Source organism: Chlorocebus sabaeus, chromosome 12 (assembly GCF_047675955.1).
Source record: "Chlorocebus sabaeus isolate Y175 chromosome 12, mChlSab1.0.hap1, whole genome shotgun sequence".
Taxonomy (NCBI): Eukaryota; Metazoa; Chordata; class Mammalia; order Primates; family Cercopithecidae; genus Chlorocebus; species Chlorocebus sabaeus.
This window is the reverse complement of record NC_132915.1, coordinates 70,385,561-70,397,583: the sequence shown is the minus strand read 5'-3', so window position 1 is coordinate 70,397,583 and position 12,023 is coordinate 70,385,561.

The window sequence follows — 12,023 nt, the reverse complement described above, 5'->3', positions numbered from 1 at the left end:
TGGAGTATGACAGCTGGACCCTGTGTTTGCACATGCACATTTACATGTGTGTATCCACACATCCATTACTGTATTTATCAACTCATCTGTATATATACATGCGAACTTGAATCAACAGACTTTTAATTATTCTCCCTTCCTCCCAGTTAAAAATTATTCCCTAAAGTCTAATGGCCTGGGGGTTCAGCATAAGGGTCAATATTGTTGGATTCAGCACTTAGTCTAGTTTCCTAATTGAGGGAGATATAAAAGTAAAACAGCAAGACTGCATTCTGAAGCTATTTCTCTCAGCATAGAACAATAGTAATAGTACATAAGGCAGCTTTGGTAGTGGTGACTTCAACAACGATGAGAGCAGGGGTCAGGGCAGGGCATGGATCTTGGTAACAATAGCCCCATTCACCCAGCATTCATCCAGCAGTATTTAGAGATTGCCCATTATCTGCTAAGCAACCATGTTAGGCAGTGAGGACACAAAGGTGAACAAGATAAACACCATCCCTGTCCTATAGTCTAACAAAGAAGTCAAATTTTAAATGTAAAGGCTTTAGCAGATGATCAGAATGTATCAGACTCCTACCATAGCAGGCACTGGGGGTATCAAGGAAAGCTTCCCAGAAGAAGTGATATTTAAGCTGAGGCGGGAAGACTGATGAGTTAGAAAGTGGTAGAGAGGGAACAGTATTCTATGAAGAAAGATCAACATGCAAAAATGGAATAAAGAATATGGCAAGTTCAAGAAATAGAGAAAACGCAACCGTGGATGAAGTCTGGAGAATGAATGACAGAGAATGAAGTTGGGGAACTTTAGAAAGCAAGGGACAGATCATGTTGACCTTTTAAGCTAGAATAAGGGGCCAGGTGCAGTGGCTCATGCCTGTGATCCCAGCACTTTGGGAGGCCGAGGTGGGCAGATCACAGGAGATCGAGACCATCCTGGCTAACACGGTGAAACCCCGTCTCTACTAAAAATACGAAAAAAATTAGCCGGGCGTGGTGGCATGGGCCTGTAATCCCAGCTACTCGGGAGGCTGAGGCAAGAGAATCACTTGAACCCGGGAGGTGAAGGTTGCAGTGAGCCAAGATTGTGCCACTGCACTTCAGCCTGGGCAACAGAGCAAGACTGTCTCAAAAAAATAAATTAATTAATTTAATAAAATAAGCTAGAATAAGGATTCAGACTTGATTTCAAAATTATAAGCAGGGAATAACCTGCTCAGATTTGTGTTTTTAAAAGGTCACTTGGTTAAATGGGTGAACTGTAAGTTATGTTAATTACATCTTATCAAAGCTGTTACAAATCATTTGGGATGCAGTGTGCAGAATGGATTGGAAAGGCAAAATATATGCAGGGAAATCATGAGGGGGCTATCACTGCGGTCCAGGTGAGTGAGGATGGTGGCTCGGACTAGGGAAGATGGGGACAAGTAAATTAATGGAATTTAGGAGGTAAAATCAGCAGAACTTGGTAACTGACTAGATGTGGGAGGTGAGGAAGAAAAAATGTCAAGCAAGGGTTAACTCCAGATTCAGTGGCATTTACTAAAATAGAAACTCTGGACAAAAAACAGGTTTGGAGAGAAAATGATGAGTTTAGTTAGTTCTAGGCACACTGAATTTGAAGGGCCAGTGAGGCTTCTGGATGGAGGTGTCCAGTAGCAGTTGAATTTATAAGCCTGGTGCTTAGAGGAGAGATTTATACTTGGCATATAAAGGTGGAAGGCATCAGAGGGTAAATTAATTGAAGTCATGAAAGTGAGTGTGATGATTTAATGAGATTTTGTAAAATGAAAGAAGAGGACTAGGCTGAAGCTGAGGAACACTGATAAGAGGTAACTAACTGTGACAGAATTCTCAGAAAATTCAGAAGGAAACTAGGAAAGAGCAGTGTCATAGTGACCAAGGAACAAAATGTTTCAAAAAGCAGGACATGGTCAACTGGTCGAATGCTGCTGATAGGTAAAGCAAAATGAGTCCAATGGATACAGTCATTTATAAGTCATCAGTGATCTTAGTAAAGCCATTTGGTAAAGTGGTAGGAGTAGAATCCAGAAAAGAGTTTATTGAAACTGACTAATAAGTAGGAAATAGAGGCCGGGCGCAGTGGCTCACACCTATAATCCCAGCACTTTTGGAAGTCAAGGCAGGTGAATCACTTGAGGTCAGGAGTTCGAGACCAGCCTGGCCAACATGGTGAAACCTCATCTCTACTAAAAATACAAAAATTAGCTGGGCATGGTGGCGGGCACCTGTAATCCCAGCTATTCGGGAGGCTGAGGCAGGAGAATCGCTTGAACCCAGGAGTTGGAGGTTTCTGTGAACTGGCATCACAGCACTGCACTCCAGGCTGGGCAACAAGAGGGAAACTCCATCTCAAAAAAAAAAAAAAAAGAAAGAAAGAAGTGGGAAGTAGAGACAGAACGTTTAGACAGCTCAGCTGTTAAGGGAAGAAGAGAAACAAAGCTAAAGGGGACTGTGGGTAAAGAAAGTACTTTTTAAGACAAGACTATAACACATTTAAATGATGATGATAAAAATCCAATCAGGGGGCAAGGGGAGACTTGAGCATAATAACACAGGAAAAATGATAATCAGTTGCATAAGTTGTTTGTTTTTTTTTTTTTTTTGAGACAGAGTCTCACCCTATCACCCAGGCTGGAGTGCAATGGTGCAATCTCGGCTCACTGCAACCTCTGCTTCCCAGGTTCAAATGATTCTTCTGCCTCAGCCTCCAGAGTAGCTGGGATTACGGGCGCCCGCCACCACGCCCAGCTTATGTTTGTGTTTTTAGTAGAGATGGGGTTTCACCATGTTGGCCAGGCTGATCTCGAATTCCTGACCTCATGATCCACCAGCCTCAGCCTCCCAAAGTGCTGGGATTACAGGCGTGAGCCGCCACGCCTGCCCTGCATGAGATTCTTGAGAAAACAGGAAGGAGTGGCATTCAGAGTACCGATAGAAGAAATGGCTATTAAAAGAAGACACTTTCTTCTTTGTAACAAGAAGGAAGGTAGAAAGAATGGGGGCTGTTGCAGGTGGTTTCTAGTTAGGATTTTGAGATATTAAGGAAATTCCTTCTGTGTTCTCCCAGCAGAGCTTAGGAGAGATGGATAGCACCAGAGGCAGACACCAGAGAGGCAACCTAAAGCCGTGATGCTTAGGAGGAGGAAGTTAGGAGTCTTTTCTCTCAGGTAGATGTTCCTTGGCACAGGGAAAAAACTATCCCCTGTCCTCCCCACCCCAGCCAAGGAGTTCTAAGGGAGATGATCTCTTAAGAAACATGTGGCGAAGTGGAGCCTTTGCTTTCTGAGTAGCCAGCATGACTTGAGGTAACCTAAATTCAGATTTTCTTAAACCCAGCATGCCTTCTTTCCATATGAATGCTGACAAATGGTCAAGACTGATTTAATCACCGTTTTGCAATCTTCAACAAGATAATGGAATCAGATAAGGATCATCAATGTATGCCAAAACCGTTGGGTGAAAGGTTACAAGGAGACAATATTCATGATCTTAAAGCATCACCCCACAGATAACTTATTAGCTATGAGTGAAAGTAACTTTATAATGGAGTGAAAGTAACTTTATAATGACTGCTACCGCCTCCACCAGGTGATCAAATTTAGGGACAGTTTGCCACTATGTGCCTCCTAAAATGATGCAATGAGAGGTTCGTGACATTTATCTACATGATACCCTTGCTGACAAAGTTGAACCTGCATCTAATCATGAGGAAGTAACCAAATAAATTCAGAATGTGAGGGTACTTTACAAGGCCTGGACTTGAAAATAAATTTAATGTCACAAAAAAAAAAAATAAATAAGGAGAGAGTTTCGTTCTAGATTATTAAGACTAAAGAGACAAAACAACCAAAGGCAATAAACCTTAACTGGATCTGAAAAAATAAACAGCAATAAAAGATATTAAGATAACTGCAGAAATTTGAGTGTACACTATCTATTAGATGATACTGAATTAATGTTAATTTTCTTAGGTGTGATGATGGGATTATAGTAATCTAAGAGAATTTTCTTATTTTTGGTAGATACATGCTGAAGTATTTAGGGGTGAAGTGTCATGATGTCTGTAACTTCCTTTCAAATGGTTAAAAGAGAGGAAAATGAACCATTAACAACTGATAAATGTAGGTAAAGGATTAAAAAAAAGATTTTAAAAAAAACCCTCAGTGCAAACTATTTCTTAATTACTTCACCAAACATTTTTTGCCATGACCTTCGATAACTTTATGCTTATAAGCATAAACTGTGCTGCTTAATGTGCTAAATTAGATTGAAATCTTTAAAAGCATCATAGCAAGAAAATTGCTCTGCAAAGCTTTTTAGACATAAAAGAACTTCTAATTTGTGTAGGGGTATAAGTAAAGATACGGTAAAGTGGGAGAGCAAGCCACAAAATAATAAGAATGCTTTCCTGGGAGTCAGAAACCCTTTGAGTCTAGCACTTAAGACTAGAGATGTCATTCTCCTTATTTGCAGAGCAGGGCTAATGGTATAAGTTTCATCAGCCTGCTGTACAGGTACAGGAAAAACAGGATGTGAGAAGGATTTATAAACTGGAAATGGATATGCAAGTGAAAGGGTTTATAATTATCATGACATGTTGATGTCCTATTAGCAGTGGTTCTCAAACATCATACACATAACAAGCAAATGGGCAGCTTGTTACAAGTGTACATTCCAATCCCACCTCAGAGATCCTGATTCATTAGGTCCAGGACGGGGTCCAGAATTTGCTTTGTGAAAGCACCCCAGATTCTCTGGTGCAAGTGATCTGAAAGCCACACTTAGAAAACTGCCTTGGAGGAGTTTAGAGTGATCTAAATCCTTGCTATACATCAGTTAGTCCATGGACAAGCAATATCACCATCACCTGGGAGCTTGTTAGGAATGCAAAATTCACCCCATCACAGATTTTCTAAATCAAAATCTGCATTGTAATGAGACAGCCAGGTGATTCCTATGCATACTAACATTGCAGAAACGCTAATCTAAACGGCAAACCTGATTGATGATCTCTTTTTTGCCTTGGTCACTGGTTCTCAGCTTACTATCAGACAGAATTGGGGTTGCCATCTTAGCTCTTGCTGACACTTACAACCTCACTTAGCACTTCTCTCTGCTTTTTTTGCTTCAGGCTCTTCAGTCTCCTGGCAGATCTTTGATGAACATAACCACCCAATCAGCGTGCTGAATTTCTCCAACGTCATAAACAGACCAATCAAAGCCTACTGACTTGGAATCTAAATCTAGTTAAGCTATTTACTAGCTATGTGAGTTCCTTTTCTTTCTTGTGGTGAAACATAACACAAAATTTACCATTTTAACCACTTTTAAGTGTCAGTTCAGTGGCATTAAGTACATTCACATTATTGTACAAATCACCACTATCCATCTCTAGATCTGTTGGTATATAATTTTGAACAAGTCACTTTAATCTCTCCAGGCTTCACTTCCTCTATAAAATATGAATATTATTACTTACATCTGCAGACTATTTTAAGAATTAAATGAAATAATACATAAATATGCCTAAAACCCACAGAAGGTGTTCAATAAATGCTGACCTCTTTCCCTTTGATTTTCACATAGCCCTGGTTTTACAATGGAAATCATCTACCATAATCAATTGACTAGAATTTTTAAAGGATATACAAAAATCTACATATTCTGGGCACATGATTGCCTTAGAATGGGAAAATTTATAAAATAGAAGTGGCCTATAATCTGTAGAATTGGGCAGTTTGAAATAAACAGTAGTCAATTACATTTTGTCGGGAAAATTACATTTGGAGCAGCAACAACCTTTTTGTTCCCATTATGTAGAAATTCTTGTATTGCCTATATTTAGATTGCATTTATAAACAGTTTAAGTGTAATACAATAATCAATAACATTCATGAATGGTGCTTTCAACCTTGGGGGCTGATCCACTTGCATTTAGTATTTGAATTCCATTTATGCACACATTATCTTTTAAGGAGAAGGTAAAATTGATAACTTGGGTTACATGCAGTAAATTGAAAAAGTTAGTTTAATTTCAGAATTAGACTAATTAGAACATGAATTTAGAGATCCTCATCTCCAACACCTTTCTCTCACAAAGAAATTAGTATCCAGAGAGACCTAGTAACTTGCCCACAAAACTAGAACCAGAGCCCAGATTCTAGGAGTGTGTCCTGTTGTTCACTTGACCTTGAAGACTGGGTAACATTTCAGCAGCATAGGTGATGGGAAGGGATTGCAGAGAAGCTGGGAGTATTCCAGGTAGAGGGATCAACAGAAGAAATTGCACAGAGCCTGGCTCTGAAACTGAGAGACTGATGATTGTGTTACAGAAGTATCAGAGTGAGGAGGCTGGAAGGCAATTGAAGATGAGGTTTTGTGATGGGAGAAGAGATAGTCTTAGACTCTTGCAAACACAAAAGATCAGAATAGAGGGTTAGAGGTTTTGGGGGGGTTGTTTTTGTGGAACTTTGGGGGATTCGATTTTACAATTTTCAAGGCTCTTCCATATTTGTACTCTCATGAGATCACAGCAATCCTGAGAAGTAGGTATTTTGCTGATGATGGTCTAATACTCAGGAGGTCACATCTTTGCAAAGCTAAGATTTGAAGTCAGATGCTGAATACAAAGGCTGTATATTATAATTCTTTCTTATTAATATTTTAATTTTTTTTTTAAGCAGAGTCTCACTATGTTACCCAGACTGTCTTCGAACTACTGGGCTCAAGTGATCCTCCCACCTTCGCCTCCCAAAGTGCTGGGATTCCAGACAGGCATGAGCCACCACACCCAGATGTATTGTTATTCTTGTTTTTTCTTTTTCTTTTTTTCTTTTTTTGAGATGGAGTCTCACTCTGTCACACAGGCTGGAGTCAGGTGGCACAATCTAGGCTTACTGAAACCTCTGCCTCCCAGGTTCAAGACATTCTCCTACCTCAGCCTCCTGAGTAGCTGGGATTACAGGCGTGCACCACCACGCCTGGCTAATTTTTGTATTTTTAGTAGAGATGGGTTTTCGCCATGTTGGCCAGGCTGGTCTCAAGCTCCTGACCTCTGGTGATCAACCTGCCTTGGCCTCCCAAAGTGCTGGGATTACAGGCGTGAGTCACCGTGCCTGGTCTGTATTGTCATTCTTAAAAGCATGAACTCTGGAGCCAGACCACTTGGGTTCAAATCTCTCCATCCCCATGTAGAAGCCATATGACCTTAAAAAAAAAAATGGCTAAAACGTATAATGTTTATTATATACCAGGCAGTATTCTAAATACATATGTCACTCATTTAATCCAACAACCCTATGAAGGGTATTCTATTATTATCACCATTTTAAAGTCTCCCCCACTAAATGAAAAACAAATTTAGAGGAAGGAAAGAAGTAATGAAGAAGTGTCTCAGTAGAAAATCAGAGGAATGAGGACTCATTTGTTCCCTGGGTTCCCCGTTCCTTGATTTATAATATAATCTCAACTCCTTGGTATCCCCCTAGTTCCCTTCCCACTTGTGATTCTGTGGTAGGTTAGATTACTGTTCGTCCTCTCCTCACCTTCTTAGGAAGAGTCTACTTCCCTCCTCCTTAGAGCTTCATGCTTTGGCCAAGGAGATGTTAGCAGATATAACACTGAATCATAAAATGTTCTTCTACAGTTGGGCTTGCCCTTTTCTACTTCTGCCCTGAGAAGAGCTTCCCTTGGATAGCTCCTGCCCCTTCAGCCTGGAAATAAAGGTGACCACATGAGACATTTGCCCCAGTCATACCCCAGATTTCTCAATGCCTGAGTGACTGGAGCAACTGCCTCCAGTCCCACAGAATGTTGAAGAACAACCAGCCCATTTCAAGAAACTCTTTGGAGACTCATAGATAAGAATCTAAATCTATATGCACAGCACCAGCCTCTGAATTTCCTTTTTGGTTATGCTGGAAGTTGAACAAGATGATGGGACAGGAAAAGAACTAGAGCCTTACCTTCCACTGCTACTTAGACTATTTCCCCCATAGCAGGTAGTCTTTTGATTTAAAAAAATCAATTTTTTTTTTTTTGGAGACAGTGTCTCGCTCTTGTTACCCCAGGCTGGAGTACAATGGCACAATCTCTGCTCACTGCAACCTCTGCCTCCCAGGTTCAAGCGATTCTCCTGCCTCAGGCTCCCGAGTACCTGGGATTACAGGCACACGCCATCATACCTGGCTAGTTTTTGTATTTTTAGTCGAGATAGAGTTTCACCATGTTGGCCAGGCTGGTCTCAAACTCCTGACCTCGTGATCCATCGGCCTCGGCCTCTCAAAGTGCTGGGATTACAGGCGTGAGCCACCATGCCCAGTCATAAAAAAACCAATCTCTTAAATAACAGGATTTTGAATTTTCCTCCCAACAAACCCATAGAAAAGAAAACAGACCAGAGCTGACTTAAATCTCTTAGCAGTCACCAGGAGTCAAGAAAGAGAACCTATATTCCATTTTCCTATCTCATGGACTGACTGTCAGCCCTTTAGTGAGCATATGTGGTTAGTCTTTTCCCCCAAAACTGGCTGTGCTGTAAGGGCATTTTAGTAGTGGAACTGCAGATCCTCTCATTCGGAAGTAACAAGATCACCATTCTGTCCATTCCAATCAGTACCTACAGTGAGAGAACTTTCATATACAATCTGGACATCTGGATAATGCAGAAACCAAAAATTTCCACCTAATGATGATAAACTTCACTGTTAGATTAATAATTAGCTTGCAAACCCAACAGTTATATTGGGTAATAGAGGTTCAATAGATGTGTTCTTTTAAATCTTGCATAAATCACTTCTATAAATTGAATCTCATGCTAAATGCACCAAAAGCCTATTTAAAGAAATGCCATGTTGAAATTTTCATAAAGAAAGTAATCTGAAAGTAGAGCCTGAGATGAGGTTAAAAAAGAAAGAAAGGAAACAATCACACTCTTGTTTTTGTTACACTGGAAGTTTTATACACTGGGTGTTCCTAAACCATGGTATACCTGGGATACTTCCCCGACAAGGCAGCCTCTCTACAGGAGGGCACCCACATCCCAAAGACAACAATAATATTAAAATGCTTTATATCATTCTTTATTTTAAAAGTGCTTTACCAACATATACTAATCTTCACAACATTAAAGGGAGGTAGATAAGTATTACACCACTTTCACAGATGGAGGAACTGAGGCAGAGATTAGTAAGTTGTGTTGAGGGGCATAATATACGGCACAATTAGGAAAATAATTTGTTGCAGTCATGGATCACTGAAGACCTTTCCCATGATTTCTGAGTACCATCAACACAAAAAGCAGCAGATGCAGCACTGAAGCAGGTCATCAGTAGTTTGACTAATCTAAGGCTAAATGTTACCTTGTTGATACCAGATGTTGAATATGCTGTCCTTTGGCAAGCATCCCCCTCACACGCATTCTTACATGCTTCCACCTCTAAACGGGGGAGAGGGGAAGCTGTTGTGAGTGCAGAAGGAGGAGGCAGAGAAATAGGGCTGGGAAGGAAGATGACAGAAGAGAAAACATGAACTGATATAAAAGCAAGGGCAAGGACAAACAAGACGACCCTCTGGGAACCAGTCCAATAGAAAGGAAAGCCACAGCAGAAAAGAAGTGTCATTTGAAAAGCTCAGACATCCAGAAATGCTACTCAAAGGGTAATTCTTAGCAATGACATTCAAAGCCACTCCTCATTGCTTTGCCAACTATAATCATCAGGTCCTTCTGACATTCCCAGGAGGCAGAATCATTCCTTTCCCATGGTCCAGTCCAAGTGCTGATGTAATTGATCTGACACTGCAGAGGCTGTTGACAACTCAAATGTACCCTCCCACCATGCCACCTCTCTTCCTCTGCATGTCTAGTCTCTTCAAAACAAAACAAAACAATGCATTTAATATTCTCACTGCAAAAATCCTAAGACATTTCTGGAGATTTTGATACATAACAATGTAGGATTCCATGCATTAATTTTTATAAAAGGGACATGATGTGGATTAACAGCCCCTCTCAGCCAATGCTTGTTTATACAACAAGGAACATTTTTTTAAATTATGGATACCAACTGTCTAGAGAAAAATTGGAGCACAAGGGAAAGAAATAACTTCTCCTGATCTTTCTAGTGGGAAGCAAATATAAGAGATGGTGATTGACATCCCACCAGCTGCAATGGAGGTACTGATGGCAGAGGAAGCACCAAATGAGTAGATGACCAAGGACCCAGCAGGGAGGGTCTAAGTCAGATGAACAGGTGGAAGTGGCAGCCCAGAGAGTTGAAGAAGCAGAAGTCAGGGAAAAGACATAGTAGCCAAAGAGGAAATGCATAGAGGTGTTGGTGTTTGAGGTTGAGAGGGAGGCATAGCACTGATCTGTGTCTAGGCCTTCCTAGGACAGGTTGGAGCCAGAAATACATCCTTTCTTCATTTATTTCGATCAGCAGCATCATTCTTTCAGACATGTAGCTTTAAAATCTTATCCCTTCTCTCCAACAAACAAGGTCAACTGCCAAGCCTTACTGATTCCACTTTGGCAATGCCCTTCGCACTGGTCTCCCTCGTGGTTTTTTGGTTTTAGTTTTGTTTTGTTTTGTTTTTGAGACGGAGTTTCGCTCGTTACCCAGGCTGGAGTGCAATGGTGCAATCTTGGCTCACTGCAACCTCCACCTCCTGGGTTCAAGCGATTCTCTTGCCTCAGCCTACCATGGTAGTAGCTAGGATTACAGGCACCCGCCACCACGTCCAGCTATTTTTTTGTATGTTTAGTAGAGACAGGGTTTCACCATGTTGGCCAGGCTGGTTGTGAACTCCTGACCTCAGGTGATCCAGCCGCCTCAGCCTCCCAATGTGCTGGGATTACAGGCGTGAGCCACTGCACCCGGCTCTCTCTCTGGTTTTTACTGCAACCTCTTCTGGGTCCTGCTGTCATCTCATCCTAACCAGGGACAAACCCTCCTACCTGGTATCCCCTACTCCAGTCTTCACTCAGTTCTTCTTCTACTTTTCTTCCTGTAGTACAGTTCTGATCATGTTACCGCCCAAACTCGGAAATTCCCCATGCTCTCACTCCCTCTCAATTATGTGTCTCATTATCTTGAATCTTCAACAGGACCTTGCATCTAGTGAAGTTCTTCTGTTTCCAAATCTCCACCTGCCAAAATGCCAACTCTGAAGACTTAGCTCCACTGCCATCTTCTTCATGAGGACTTCCTTCATGCTTCTTAGTTCTCTGCTGAGGTACAAACGCACTTTGAAGACATGCAGTGATCACGCACATGATAGCTGTGTACAACCCTTATATTCCCTACTGGGCTGTGTCCATGATTTGCCAAGGTGGGGGATGATTAACTGTGTCTTAATATTTACCTGTCTATCCCCTACAGCACCTACCAAGAAACGGTTATTGCATTTCTACCTCAGGTAAGAAACTGCTCAAAAGTGAAATGAATTGTGATATACTTGTGATATATAATTGTGATATACTCCAAAAATGGAGACACTGCAACAAGTACCCTGTAATGTGATCTGACTCAGGATAAAACCAATCCCATGATAGAGCTCAAGGAATGGGACAAGGGCAGGCAGTTTGGGCTATATATTTTGGAGTCAAGAAATCTGGGATTGAGGTTCTGCTTTGCCATTCGCTAGCCATGGGCTTGACACCAGGTAGTTATTCTTTGAGTGTCATTTCCTTCCTTCTGCATGGCCTCATGGGATGAAGAATAAAATGAGACACATTTGTGAATGCTGTATCAGTGATTCTCAATCCCAATTATGCATCATAATCTCCTGTAAAGCTTCTGAAAAATACAGAGGACAAGGCCCCAGCCCAGGTAAATTGAATCAGAATCCTCTGGAAGTGGGATGCAGTGGGACTAATTATTTATAAAATGCTGTTTCTAATGCATAGCCAAGGTTGGAAGCTACTGTTAGAAACTCATAAGTACCATTAACAGTAGAGCAAGGTGCTTTAGGCTGCTGGTTTATCCTTTATATGTAAAGTT